The 14,889-nt window shown below is 33.6% G+C and overlaps 1 long non-coding RNA gene across 1 annotated transcript; it reads right to left on the reverse strand.

Annotated features, from left to right (window-relative positions):
• Nucleotides 1–1,118: 1,118 nt before the first annotated feature.
• On the reverse strand, nt 1,119–6,236 carry LOC147511886 (uncharacterized). Its single transcript, XR_015217094.1, has 5 exons — nt 6,060–6,236; nt 4,518–4,571; nt 3,901–3,991; nt 3,563–3,636; nt 1,119–1,605 (listed from the first exon to the last, which is right to left on the reverse strand). It is a non-coding gene; the product is annotated as an uncharacterized LOC147511886 (long non-coding RNA).
• Between the last annotated feature and the right edge of the window lie 8,653 nt (nt 6,237–14,889).

Here is a 14,889-nt window from a genome sequence, read left to right on the forward strand (position 1 = left end):
CATCAACAATTGTTAAGTTTTTGATTTCTCATTAACTTGTAAAAACTGACATTCTTATATGCTTTGATAGATTTGTATACCTTCATATAGTTACAAATTATTAAACGGAATTGTGGTGATATTAGTGATATATGGTCGGGTTCTTTTTGATATTTTGATTGATGAAAAAGGTTTAATTCTTATGCAAAATATATTTATACATCTATAACTCTTTGAGTTGTATTGGGAAATTAATGACCTCACTTCTATGAGAATAAATATCTATGAGTTCATAAAATAGTAGTGGTTCGTCTTTACCAATAGTTTCTCCATGCTCGGCTTGCATTATTTTCTATCCATTTTGTAAGCAATTATGAAACAATACTACAATTCATAGAGTTGAAATGATGGGACATTAATGGATTTGAACCACCATCTCCTATACTTCTACACTCAAGTGCTCTTCCATTAAGCTAAAGATCTAGTTTGAGATACATATATAAGCATAACATGGAACATAAATAATAATGGTTTCCTTTAATTGAAAAAGTGTTCAAAATATATTAGATAAATAAAAAAGTGACCACCAACCACCAAGTCATGGTTTCTTGTTCTATAGCACATAGAAAACTACATAATAAAAGAACCCCACAGCTGCTTTAAAGCACAGGGTAACAGTTCTACATTGATTTAAACCAATTAACATTTTCAAGCTCCAGTTCAAAACTCAAGTTTATACCAAATTCAATAGACCACTTACTATTTTCTCTTGTTGAAGCAATTGAATTGAGTTATGAAAATCTGCAAGTACCAAGTACCTTGATAGCCATGGGACGTCATTAGATCTTCCATTAAAATACTTGAAGTCTCACCACTATCTGTAGCAAACAGAAAATAGTAGATCATAAACTTTGGCGTAACAATAGTTATGGATCTTCACTTGACATGCCTAAAGTTCTTATCGTAAAAACAGTTATAGGCATCCACATATGACATTGTCAGTATCTTTGACCACCTGACACACCTTATGCACTCGAAGGATCAATAAATATATTCCCATTGAAGCTTTCTAGCTAGTGTTTTCAAGGATCAACAAGTCTTCTATTGCTTCAAAAACTTATAGACAAATTATACAAATCTAATAAATGAATCAAATCAAACAAAAATAAAGACTTGGGAAGTCAAAAATCTCACCTCACTACAAAGATAACCACCAATTAAGTTTCGAACATATTCGATAACCACTTTCACACACACACACACATATAAAGTGTTTTGTCGAGGAAATAGGTGCCTAAGTTTGATTTTTACATATTGTCATGTCCAAGATACTAAATCAAAGGAAAATGTTATATACATGCAGATCTGGCTCACTCAATTTTTTTAAAAGTAACTGTTGGAGCACAAACCACCTGTTGGGTATCCCAACTATTTGTCACAGGCTTGTTATCGTTGTTTTCAAGAGTAATGTGCCTCAACAAACTGTTGGGTACATCCTTTACAATGTGCCACTTGACAGGGAAGCATCCATTCCATTAATCTTGTTGCCAGTACTCTACACCTCTTGTTAAAATCAATTGGACCCACCATCTCTGCAAGATCCACAAATTGCCCACTTGTGTTTACCTGAAAATTGGAGAAGAGACCTAATTAAACCAAAATGTTGAACAAGGAACGTAGGAAGCTGTCCTTAGAATATGAAGCACAAAACTTAAAATGAACAACAGGAACACAGAGCAATCACCTGACTTTTCCTTAGCCTTCGACCTGGTATCCAACATTCAATTTATTGTTTCCAATGGGAGTGCTAGCTCATGCACACTGTACTTGATGCACTTGTGCACATCATTTTCACTATAGGATTTTATAATGAATTTTTTTGCATCTGTGTACTTAACAAGAAATTCTTCCTTAGCTTGTTGTACTGTATAGCATCGCACTCAAATTATCCTTGTTATCACTAGTAGCATTTGAAGAGAGTTTGCCCCTAAATAGCTAATGTGCTAGTAGTAACCCCCTTTTGATTAGATCATTCAGAATACATGAAGACAGGCCAGTTGGCTACACAGGTGGGAGAGCCTACTTTAGTACATCAGAGATTTTCTTAACTTGTATAGCTGTTGTACTAATGCTTTGAAAAATTGGGGCAGAAATATACTTGTTACCCTCCCTAATATTCTTATCCTTCTCCTTTATATGTTAGGTTAACAGTCAGCCCACTTCATGTAACAAACATTATGCCTTAGGCCCATCTCATATGAAACTTGTGACTGTCTTAAGCCAGTCAAAACATAATTGGTGCTTACCTTTTGATTCAAATCCCTAGGCTATACTACTGTTTCATGCAGTGTGCAATCTGGGACTTCTTTCCCCCAACCCATGGAAAACTCTAATATGCATGTGACATGCATTATTCAAAATGATGTAAATATAACTACTACTCAGCTAGTATATGCATGGCTTTAGTGTTAATGGTAATAGAGTAAGCGAATTACAGGTACAAAGCATAAAAAGCAAGCAAACTACAGGTGCAAAACAAAATCCAAAAAGAAAGAAAAGAAAGATAGACTCAGGTACTCTCCACCAGCTCAATGGGGATCATGATTTCGTTAGTGTTCAAAGGAAGCAATGCCCAAGGTGTACCTTGCTATCAAATAGTCTCCAATCATCTTGTACCCACCTTTTTTCAAGCTCTTCATCAGTTTCTCAACTTTCTCTTCTACTATAGCTTCTGTTGCCATTCCTGAAAAACTTATCACACAACGAATTCTCCATCCTCCCTCCTTTATAACCACCTTCTCATCAATCGGTTTCGGTGCTTAGTAACAATGGGCACCTTAGTAAATGTTTGCATTTCTTCTCAAAACGCAATGTCAATATTGAGTTACTAACTAAGATTTGATGCTTTGTGTTAAGAGTTTATTATCCCTTCACTACTTAACACGCAACCCACAAATTCGCTACCAATTGGCTAACACAACGTTATAATTAACAATGATATTAACTTAAAAGAATTCATAATCCGAGTTAATCACAATCTACATACTAATAGAAATCCCCCGAATACAATTAATTGTGTCAAACAATGAACATGTTGTTAAAGCAGAATATTCAGTATTTTTAAATATATGTAATCAAATAAAATTATAATATGGCGAGGGGCAAGGAACCAAATCAAAATTTATCTCCTCATTTCATCCAAGGGCTTATTCCACTCTCTTAGTTACATAATGATATATCTCACTTATAGATCTTATATTGTGAAGAGGTTCATTTAAATGCATTTGGCTTGAAATTCAGATTGAATTATATTCCTTTATGACATTCCAAGCATAATTTTATCATAAAGATAGAGGGTACACACTCATTACTAACAATTCATTTACGCGGTCATTGTCAAAGATAGATGGGCTGGTGAATGAATTACATTAGGATCCATTAAAAAGTTCACATATATAAATCATACTTAACCATACATCCTTACACTCGCAGAATACCATTTCCCATACATTATTTCTAACTATATTTTGTCAATAATAATCTAAGACTTACCATACACCCAAAGAAGAAAGAAGGGCGGTACCTTTGAGGGAATATAAAAGTTGCATAGTCCTTTGTTCATGTACAAAATCCACATTTCACTTTTCTTTATCGTGACTACGATGCCACAAAAATGAATAAAGTATAAGAATAATAAGAATTATAAAAATCAATATTTGCTAACAATTGTAAATCGTGCAACTGTGCCTAACTGTAACAAAAGAGAGTTTGAATGCTAGAAAACAAAAAGTAGACAACTCATTCATAAATAACTAATTAATCGTGATTAAAACCCTAATATATTTAGAATACATTAATAAGCGAATAATAATAGATTATGGAACTCAAAATACGGAACCAATGAATCATGTGAAATTTTACCTTTTTTATTTATTTATATTTACAGAAATTCTTGCCGACCTTCAAAGTGAAAAGCAACCACATCAACTTGGCGAAAAGCAACCACATCAACCTGAAGGGATGGAAATGCTTATTTTAAATCAACAAAAGAGACTTTGTGAATATAAACAATAGATCAATTAGCATTGGCATCATTGTCATGCGGCAAAAAAAAAACTGCCGTAAAATATGCATTACAATGTAGAGTCTAAATTGATACAATAGCAAGTTCAAATATTAATAACTTCATTTTTGGAACCATTGTGTAGCTTGAACTAACATCATTTTACACATGGAAGCTACATAATGAGGAAGCTGATATTAGCTTTGAATGTCAAGAGTTATAGTGCTCTTCATTATAATTATTAACATTCTCTATGGGTTACCTATTACATATCCATCACATATTTTTTTTTTCAAATAACATGCCTCAATTCAGTAAGCTTCTCATAAAAAAGCGATTAGAAAAACTTGTTGGATCAAAATTACTACAACATATTAAGGGAAAAAACCATCAACTGAATCATGTGAGATTCAAACGAATCTATAGCTCAAGAGGATATAATAATAAAAATGTTGATGACATAGAGTATACTTACCAGATACCGATAATTGAAGACTTCAAGTGTTTGTGGCTCAATGCTTAAACTTCACTATGCAAATTAAAAAAAACAAAACAAATAAAAAGTACAACAATGAATAGATTGATCAAACGGTGGGCAGGTCTTATATATAATCTTGAATAATGATACATACCCTGCATTAAAAGATCAAGAGCAGAATAATACATATCTAGATATTTTTAGGCTATATATGGTACTAACTAAACTACATGTAGAATCAAATTGCTTGGTATTCACCAAAAGTATACAAAATAGAAGATAACATCCGTAGGTTGTTTCAAGATCAACCCAGAGTTTAGTTCGATTGGAAGCGAGTTTGAATACTTAAGTTTCTTTTATTTGTTTTTCTACTTCTTTGGCATGTCATCATTCTAGAATTGTGTTACATATTTATTTGTATGATGCCTCTCCACCCTTAGTCATGAGCATGAAAAGGTAATCGAATTACATAAGACTTCAATTCCCACTCACACACACACAATCTCAGTTCAAGAGTGTGTATCAAGAAACATATAAACATTTGTTCGCTGAAACCCAAGCAGAATTTTTGTTGGTTAAACATTCTAAGTAGATCGCATGCACAACCAAATATTTCAATGTTGGTCTAGCCATAAATAATAAGCATTCCAAGAAACTTTTCTAAGCATTATGCTATGTACTCCAAATATTTCAATGTCGGTCTAGCCATAAATAATAAGCATTCCAGGAAACTTTTGAAACTTTTCTAAGCATTATGCTACGTACTCCAAATATTCCAGGAAACTTTTCTAAGTATTATGCTATACACTCCAAATATTGTTTGTACTTAATAGTCTTTAAATAGTTGTTATTACCTTTATAACCACCCAACATCTGAAAGGCATTCACAAATTGTCGGTGCAAATCTGATGACCAACATCTCCTTGCTTTTCTATGAGTCCTTGAGTTTGGAGTAAAGGCCATTCAACTTTCCCTTGTAATTAAAGATAGATTATCTTCTTGGTTGCAAAACCATGAGGTGATTTTCTTCTTCATCTTTATATAGGGAAAAAAAAACTTCAATTATTCTTAGAATTGAATAAAAAAATAATCTTTAGAGATAATTTGGTGGGGTTCTATACCGGAGTTGAATCCGATAAATAAAGGGAGAAGAAAGGGTTTTGGATGGGAAATAAAGGGTTTATTTAATGTTGTGACGAATTGTATTTTATTTTTATTTTTTTAAGGCAAATTAGAAAGAAACAACGTCTAGATTTTTTTTTTTTCTTATTTATTGTATAGGGCAGTTTCTCTCATGTAATCATGTCAATTCCTTGCCTTCATAGGGTGACAAACGCAAAAATTAAAAATCAAACTAATTTTATTGGTATAGTAGACACTTATGCAATTCAAGACTCAAGAGATGATTACATGGAAAACACAATTGCTATTAATTGAAACAAAAAAATAATAATAATAATAAATAAATAAAATTGAAACACTAAATGGAAGAGAGGCATAAGAACCACAAAGGTAGAGATAAGTAATGATGAAACCAACCTGAGAATTGCGAGAGCGACGATTATATAAAAACTCAATATTTCTCATAATTGAATAAAAAAAATCTTTAGAGATAATTTGGTGGGACTCTTTACTGGAGTTGAATCTAGTAAGTGGGGGGAGAAGAAAGGGTCTGGTTTTATGAGTGTTGTGATGAATGGATTTTTTGGGCTTAAGTTTTTTAACTTTCTTTAACTTTTTGGGTCGGGTCTACACAAACTTTCATTATTCTCTCCTAAATTTTCATAATACCCATGCTGACGTGGATAACCTCAATGAGCTTGAAAAAGGGACTGTTATTATATATACAGAAAAAAAGTTAGGGAGACCAAATCCGGCCAACTAAAAGGCAAACACAAAATTACACAGACAAAAAAGTATAAAACATACTACCTTTGGTTGATTATCGATTATATCAGGCAACTTTAAGTTGTTGCTTTGACCCACTGCTGAATCATCTATTCCTGAAATCTTTTCCATGCTCACTTAACACATTTTCACCTAAAATAGAAACAATATAAAACAACCAATTACTAAAAAATCAATACCTTAATAGAACAACACTTAATATGACGAAGCAATAACGCAATAAGAAAGATAAAATATAGAAAATTAAAATCAATTAACCAAAACCAAATTTATCTCCAGATTGCACGAATTAAGATGGACATACGGCTAATTCCACTTACCTTAATATTAAAGTTGAAATTTTAGGGTGTTTGATCTATCTAAGAAATTTTAGAATTACTAAAGTTGAAGGATCTAATCCTTCTTACCTTATTATTATAGTGAATTAGATGGTCATATGGACAATGTCAATGGCAAGTGCAAAACATACAGAAATAGTGCATGAAGAAAGCTCATTTTTCTATTGTCTTGCATACATTCGAGGAGAGACCAACCTAGTAGTAGACAAAGTTGTTAAATATCGAAAAATAATATGAGGAAACAAAATGCCCTACATTTAAACTTTCAAAGGAAAAAAGATATAGAGATGAATATAGTATCAATACAATACCAATAAGTAATATTTCAGTTGCATAGGTTATGCATTGTTCTCGCTGATTTAAAGTTAGCTATCTTATGACATTGCCAGGCCAAGAAATGGCTTTGAAAGTACTTGTAACTTGTAAGTGAATCAGTTCTAGTAAGTCTATGAGAACTTCATCAATAAATATACATTTTTTACACTGTCCCAACTGAAATAATCAAATGGTACTGATACTTTGTTCAAAATAAAAATTCATATTATTATTTTAATCCTTGACAAACCACTCAAGCTGAAATTAAGGTGGAAGTAAGTTTTGTTCAAAATCGATTTCGTTGTTTGAAACATTGTTGATGAAAACACGACCCCTACTTGTTAACAAAATACTGTATAGAATGCAAAAAAGAACATAAACTATGAACACCTAACTTAGATTGGGAATTTTGTTTTTGAATACATGTGATTCATCAACCTGTCAAACCACACCAAAGCTTTAGTTATAATAGCAAGCACACTAATACAGCTAGCTAGCTCATTGAGCAATTCCATGGATCGATTTTTGAAAGGGATTGTACACTCGCACTAAACAAATTACCAAACAAAAACAATAACAATGATATTAAACAAAAATGTAAAATAAATTGGACTAAATCGCAGAAGTATCACTGAAGAAGAATATACATATAGAGACATATAGTACTCACATGTTTCCTTCAATGTGATCACTTTAGCAAAAGGTTCCCCTGCATCCAAAAATATAAAGTTAAAAATACTAGTAATCTCCACTTCAAGAGTGTCATTACTACTACTATAGGTCCACGCAAATAAGAGTACTGAATGGATTACAAAACCAATAGCTTACCAATTCGAACCTACTTTCAAAGTCTCCTATCTTGAAGAACGAACACTGCCAATCTGATTTCTACCTCATCTAAATACGAAGAAACGATTGTGCAAAATAAGAAGAGGCATCATTAATGTCTTATCTAGGGTTTCTGAAAATGACCTATAATTATCCTATATGTCGACCTCTGCATAATCCATACAATTTTGATATGGGATCCAATCTAATTAATTAGCCATTCTCAGTTCATTTAGAGCAAAATGATAAATTTATCTATGTGTTAGTTGTGAAATTGTTAGATTAATGATGACAAACACAACACTCATTAATATAGTGGGATAAAGAATATACAAGAAAATGGACTTACAATGGTGGCAACACATAAGAGAAAGTTAACATGCATGAAACACATCATTAGTTATTTGATACTGTTTTGTTTAGTGCCACCTGAGACGTTGCAATGGGCTTTCTGGTCACAGAGACATGACCCTTCTGTCGCTTCTAGTAGGCAGCATACTTATGCACCATGTCTTGGATAGTTGGATCCCTGCAAAAGCCACCAGGAACTCCGCCGCTTGTGATTTACTTAGCAGTTTCTTCACCACCAACTCTAATATTGTCTTGTACCTGTGTCACAATGTTACCACCTAGCTAAAACGTTGTGGACGTTCAAGAACTACAAAGATGAAAACATACTTGAGTTGGAGAGTTTATGAGTCTGAGTTATGACTCTGTAAATCTTCTTCAACTCCACATGAATCAGGCCATTTTAGCACTACTGACAAATCAACTGTACTAAAACTCAATAAACCCTTTCATCCAACATCGAGCACCCTGATAAAGATCGTGAGAGCGAATATAGTAGTATGAGTATCATAGAAGGTCTCTAATTGAAACAACTTTTATTAAAAACTAACAATAAAATCCTTGTTCAAGTCTATTATATTGGGTTATGGAATGGCAAAAAATTCATTAATGATATTGAATGGAAAGTGTACAATAGCACCATTCTCATGGATGACAGCGCCAGGCCTTTACAGTCCAGCAATGTTTATAGTTTGACATTTTACAACTTTCCCCACAGCTTCCAGTTTATTTTTATTAGAAAATACTGCTCAGTTACCTAGGAGCTAAATAAGCACTCGGTTTTCTATTTAGTTATACCTACCTATGTTTAGTTACTCTATGTACTGAGTAGTACCATACAGGCATACACTATGTTATACACTGATACAAATTGTTGATATCTCAAGTAAAAGCACAAACAAACTAACCAAAGCCATAAGCAACATTTGTTATTCAACTTATCTACTTAAGATATCTCATCAAGCATCCGTTATATAAATCATAGTAAGACAAATTTAAAATTTGGAATTAAACTATAAACCAAAGCAATATAAAGAATTAAGACAACACATTTGTAATAAAATCTATCATCACCTCAAAATAGAATGTGATAAGAGTGGTAGCATACCATAGATCGATTTTTTTTTTTTTTTTTTTTGAAGAAGAAGAATAAGAGAAGAAAATCAATGCCGAGCTCATACTTGGTTGTCCATCAGTTCTGCTCCTTGCGTTTCAGCAAAGTCTTAACAATTATAAATGGCATAGTTCGGGATTTTGGAATTCTCGAAATTCCGACAAATCCAAAAACCGGAATTCATTAAATTTCGACCCTATCACAGTCGGAATTTCGATGATTTTGGAATTTCAGATATTTTGACTCTATATTCGGAATTTCGGTTTTTTAAAAAACCAAAATATTAGGCGGAATTCCAACGTTTCGTTCGGAATCACGAACACTGATAAATGGTATGTGTCATCTGATTGCGGCTACCCGAACAAAAAAGTTAGATGTATTCATTATTCGATGATATCCATATAATATACAGCATGTCTATGCCAGTAAATAATTAGAAGATCCATCCAATAGATTCAAATATATATAAAACCTTACACATTTGCATTTTCTTTACATTGTAATTCAATTGTTGTAAGAAAAATGAAGCATATGTTAGTTTTGTTAGGCCTGGTGCATTTGACTTTGGTTATTTATGCAAAAATATCAAGGGATGTGTTAAAGGCTGAAGCTCTAAACACATAGATGTAAACCACTCTCCAAAAAAAGGTGCAAGTGATTTAAAATTAAAATGTATCAGTAAACAGAGTTTTCATTATACAAAATATTAGAAGAGTTGGAGAGAGATAGAGAAGAAGGATACGTATAGGATACTCAGGCCAGACTGGGTCAAAGCACACCACCATATATTGAAAAATTTTAAACATCAAAGGTATCTAACTCTAAGGCACCAAACTTTCAAAGTCCTAACACAAAAAGCTATCGCCACTCTTGGTGAATCGTAAAAAATGTAAAGTCCAACAAAGATGTGAACCGTATATGACACATATCTTGGTTAAGTCGGAAATACCTCATCAGCTTACGTGTTTCTATTTTCACATGATACATCAGTTTTCCTTTGTGCGGGTCGACTACTTCAAAAGTTTTTCATTGACAACCATGGTGCCGAATCTATTGTAACAAAGTGATGCATTTAGTTGAGCATCAATTGAATTAAGTGTCACCGGGCTAATAGTATAGGCGCTTATTGAAAAAAAAAACTTGGTATGAGTAGAATTATACCTGAAGAATATATGAGTAGAATGACCAAGACAATTTATCATATTCCTATTAGTGCCAACGGTGTTCAGTCCCCATCCAGAATCTCCCTTGGGAAGTAGGAGTGGATACTATATCATGAACAAATTGTAAAATTCCATCTTGTGTCTGCACAATAATCTCTATTTATCCCATAATCATTGGATCTTCTCCAACCAAAATTGCTAGGACTTAAGAAGCAGATCGATGGGACATTGTAATTGTGACATTGAAGAGTCTACAATTGTACAAATCTTCTCGCATTGATGGGAGAAGAAAGGGGTTTTTGAGAACAACCCGATAAAAGGAGCTTCAAATAACTATTCTCACTTTGATATACGATTGAAAGCCCTTACCTGTTAATTGAGTTTTTACTTTTGAGACACTATATAAATCCCCTCTTCATCGGGTTATATGCAGCTGTGAACGTGAAGATATCGATGATGAAGAAAATCTGTTTGAAGTGATTGATAAGCGTGAGTGTTGTTCATTATTTGATGTTTGGAAGAAAAAGAAAGATTATTACCTTTTTCTCAGAGTGATTTTAGTTTTCTACGATTCCCATATTTCTCTCTGGATATTGACTTTGGCTTTGCCTAACAATAAGTTAATTTAAGTGCTTTGAGATGAGTGTGTCGACTTTTGAGTGCAATGACTTTTTGAGTACCACGGACTTCACCTCTTACAATCGTGCATTTGATTATTGTTATGAGATAGCTATCCAACCGTGATGGCTCAGGAACTGGCTTAAAGATGGGATTGGTAGGGTCCTTTTTAGGCAATGGTTCTTGTCATGCGGCTTTACGTGTCTTGTTCTTGGCCCCGTCATTTAAGAAAGGGAAATGAAGGTATTTATAAGTGCAGAAAACAACGTTAGTTAAAACAGTTTTCAGAGTGTGTCCATGAATTATCTCCTTTTTGAAGCCATGATTGCTCTTTGGGCTTGCTTGGCGTGAAAGGTTTTGGTAATAGAATTGAAACCCGAAAAACAACCAAATAAATAATTTCCTCGCCATAGTTTTTCAGATAAGGAAAACTATACGCTAGTATATAAAAAAAAAAACGAAAGAGAAAGCACTAACCTTTTGTTGTTCCATTGTGGATCATCCATGCATTCAATCAAAAACTCTACATTCCTCTCCATAAATGGATTGGTTGATAGCTGTAGAGCGATCATAATCACACTTAATCGCAAAAAGAACCTCAAGAGTTCAATGATTGACCAAAACTGAAGGAGTCGGGTAAGAAGTTTCAAAATAATTAAAGAATAACCTGTGGTGACAGTGTGTATCGACTTCCAAATCTGTCATAAAGGCACTGATAAGTGCTGAATTTGAAACTTTGATCTGATAGAAGCAAAAAAAAAAACGTAAACAGAAGTGAAATATGATTGTATGATTCATATGAAGCAATCGGATCCAGATTCCTTTGCTTCTAGGAGGGATTCAAATGTGGATTCTGAAGAGATAACTCAAATGAGATAACTACATTTTCCTTACTTGCGTGCAAAAAAAAATAGATAACTGCATCAGGGTTAATAATTTTGGTCTTAGAGTTTTAGGGCCATTTGTTTTTGCCTCTTATAAGAGCTTGAAGTCTTATAACCTATCAAGGACCATTAATACTGAGTAGTGGAAAATGCTCCCAGGCACCCACGTCAGCCCCATTTTTTTCTCTGAGACTGACACATCAGATTTTTTATAAAAAAATGAATTCTACGCCCTTTTTTGCTGATTTCAATTGTTTGTAGCCCAAAATAATTACTCTTTTTTCAATTCTACAAAACACTCCCAACTCTCTAAAAAAAATTCATCTCTTCAAACCCTCTCTCTTATTCTTCTCTTCTTCCAAAATTAAACGAGTGTAGCTCACAGGAGATGACATTCTAGGTCATCGACTCATCATCTTATTAGGCTCCCCTGAATATGTCGCAGATTAAACTCTATGTTCTTCTCTCAATTGAAGGAAGCGACCAATACATAGAGTATGACAAAGAAAAAGAATGGGGAAGATTCATTAATATTGAATAGTTGAGAATGCTCCCTGTGACCCACGTCAGCCCCCCTTTTTTCTCTAAGACTGACACATCAGATTTTACATAAAAAAAAGAATTATACGCCTTTTTTTGCCGATTTCAAATGTTCGTTAGATAAAAACCTTTTCCATACTCTTTTTTCAATTCTCCAAAACACTCCCAACTTTGCAAAAAAAAAAAAAAAAACACATCAGATTTTATATAAAAAAAAGAATTCTACGCCCTTTTTTGCCGATTTCAATTGTTTGTTAGATAAAAACCTCTTCCATACTCTTTTTTCAATTATCCAAAACACTCCCAACTTTGCAAAAAAAAAAAAAAATCATCTCTTCAAACCCTCTCTCTTATTTTTCTCTTCTTCCAAAATTAAACTAAGAAATTGTTCAAGATGACGAAATTAAGTTTATGGACGAGGTCAAAAAGGATGATAGAGTGATGTCAAAATTACAGAAGATGATGTGTTCTTCATAAGAAATTGTTCAAGATGATGAACAATTCTATACTGCAATTTCAAGATGATGAACAAACAACTTATGGCCGGGATCACTCATTATTTGTTTTTTCGGTTTTGGTTACAGAAATAACGTGTTGCTAGAAATTCTTGATAAACACTGTTTTCAAGAGAATGAAAAGATTAAGAAGCAAGAGAATGAGCACTCATCAAACTGTTTCTCATAATATGATTTTCTGTATTTACCTATGGATTTCCGGTATGTATACACTCTTATTCACTTTATAACCCAATATCTTTTTTTCGTCACTAAATTAAAACTTTGGAAAAAAAAACTATCTAATTACAAAATCATCTACCCTTCGAACTTATTCTTCAACAAACATGATGTCGGGAAGGTCATGGAAGTGTTGTAGATTGGTGGACATTCGGCATTTTTCTATACAAATTGATTCACGGGAAGACGCCATTCAGAGGCAATGGTAATCGTGAGACATTGTTCAATGTTGTTGGATGACCGCTCAAGTTCCCAGATGGATCCACTTTCAGTTTTGCTACCAAAGATTTGATTAGGGGTTTGCTTGCAAAGGACCCAAAACAAAGATTATACAAAATGGGAGCTATAGAAATCAAGCAGCATCCATTCTTTGAAAATCTTAATTGGGCTCTTATTCGTGGAACTCAGCCTCCAGATATTCCAAAACCAATTGATTTAAATTGTGTTGACCAAAGTGTTAAATGTTACAGGCCACAAAGTGAGAAGGGAGCAAGTGATTGAGATCTGTTCATCAGGTCCATACCTCGACTTTGAATTCTTTTAGATATATTGACAAAAAATAATAGTGTACATTATTTTCCCCATCAATGAAATTTTGTTTCCATTTATTTATTTTTCTACAATAAAAAACACAAGGAGAAGGTACCAGGTTTCTGCATAAAATGGCTGCTCTATGTTTTGATCTTTGCAGAATTCATGAGAGTTGCTGGGATGCAGTTGCCCTTTTCTAGCAAGCTTTCATCAAACACACTTGAATTAAAACTCCGTGCCTCCTCCTTGCGTGAGTAAGGTTAAGGTTCTTATAGCGATCAATATTGGAAGAGATCTAACAATATCTAATTCTATTGCGGTGAGTTTCCTTCATTTCTAATCCTTTTCATTCACAGTTCGGTTTTTCTGAGATTTCTTTGGTATCTCTGTTGTTGTTGTGATCTGTAACTCTGTAAATGTACTTATATGTATGTATTTTATGATATACTTTTATAAAAACGTATGTCTATGGTATAGCTGACTCTGTAGCTCTGAATCATTTTGATTTGGTGTTTCAAGGTTATCTCCCATCTAGATGTCTCTGATCACCTGCATTCATTTTTCAACCTGAGCTTTATTTGGTTAACTTTCTGTTGAAGAATGCAATAGCCTTGGAAAAGATGACTATCATTTCTTCTTTAAAGTTATCGGCTGATTACATCTATTTTTAGGACTATAGTCCACAGAGACGTATTCATCTCTTTGCAAGTTTGAGTTTGAGTATATGTGCATGTCTGACCAACCTGACCAACGAGTATTCAAACTATCGCCATTGAAATATTGATGAATTTGCCACTACTAAAACACCTTTTCACTACCACCCTCCACTCCATCGGCGCCATTCACTATTTTCACAATGATGGATGTGGGATTGTGGATACTGTTAATCAAAATTGATCTCCACTTGCTATACAAATATCACTACTAACATGATTATTACAAATACACAGCCTGTGCAGACACACCATCTATATGATCAACCCATATCTAGCACCACAGATCTAATTTCTGCCCCTACGCGACTCACGTGTTCGCCATCGGACGCTAT

This window comes from Coptis chinensis, chromosome 3 (genome assembly GCF_015680905.1).
Source record: "Coptis chinensis isolate HL-2020 chromosome 3, ASM1568090v1, whole genome shotgun sequence".
Taxonomy (NCBI): Eukaryota; Viridiplantae; Streptophyta; class Magnoliopsida; order Ranunculales; family Ranunculaceae; genus Coptis; species Coptis chinensis.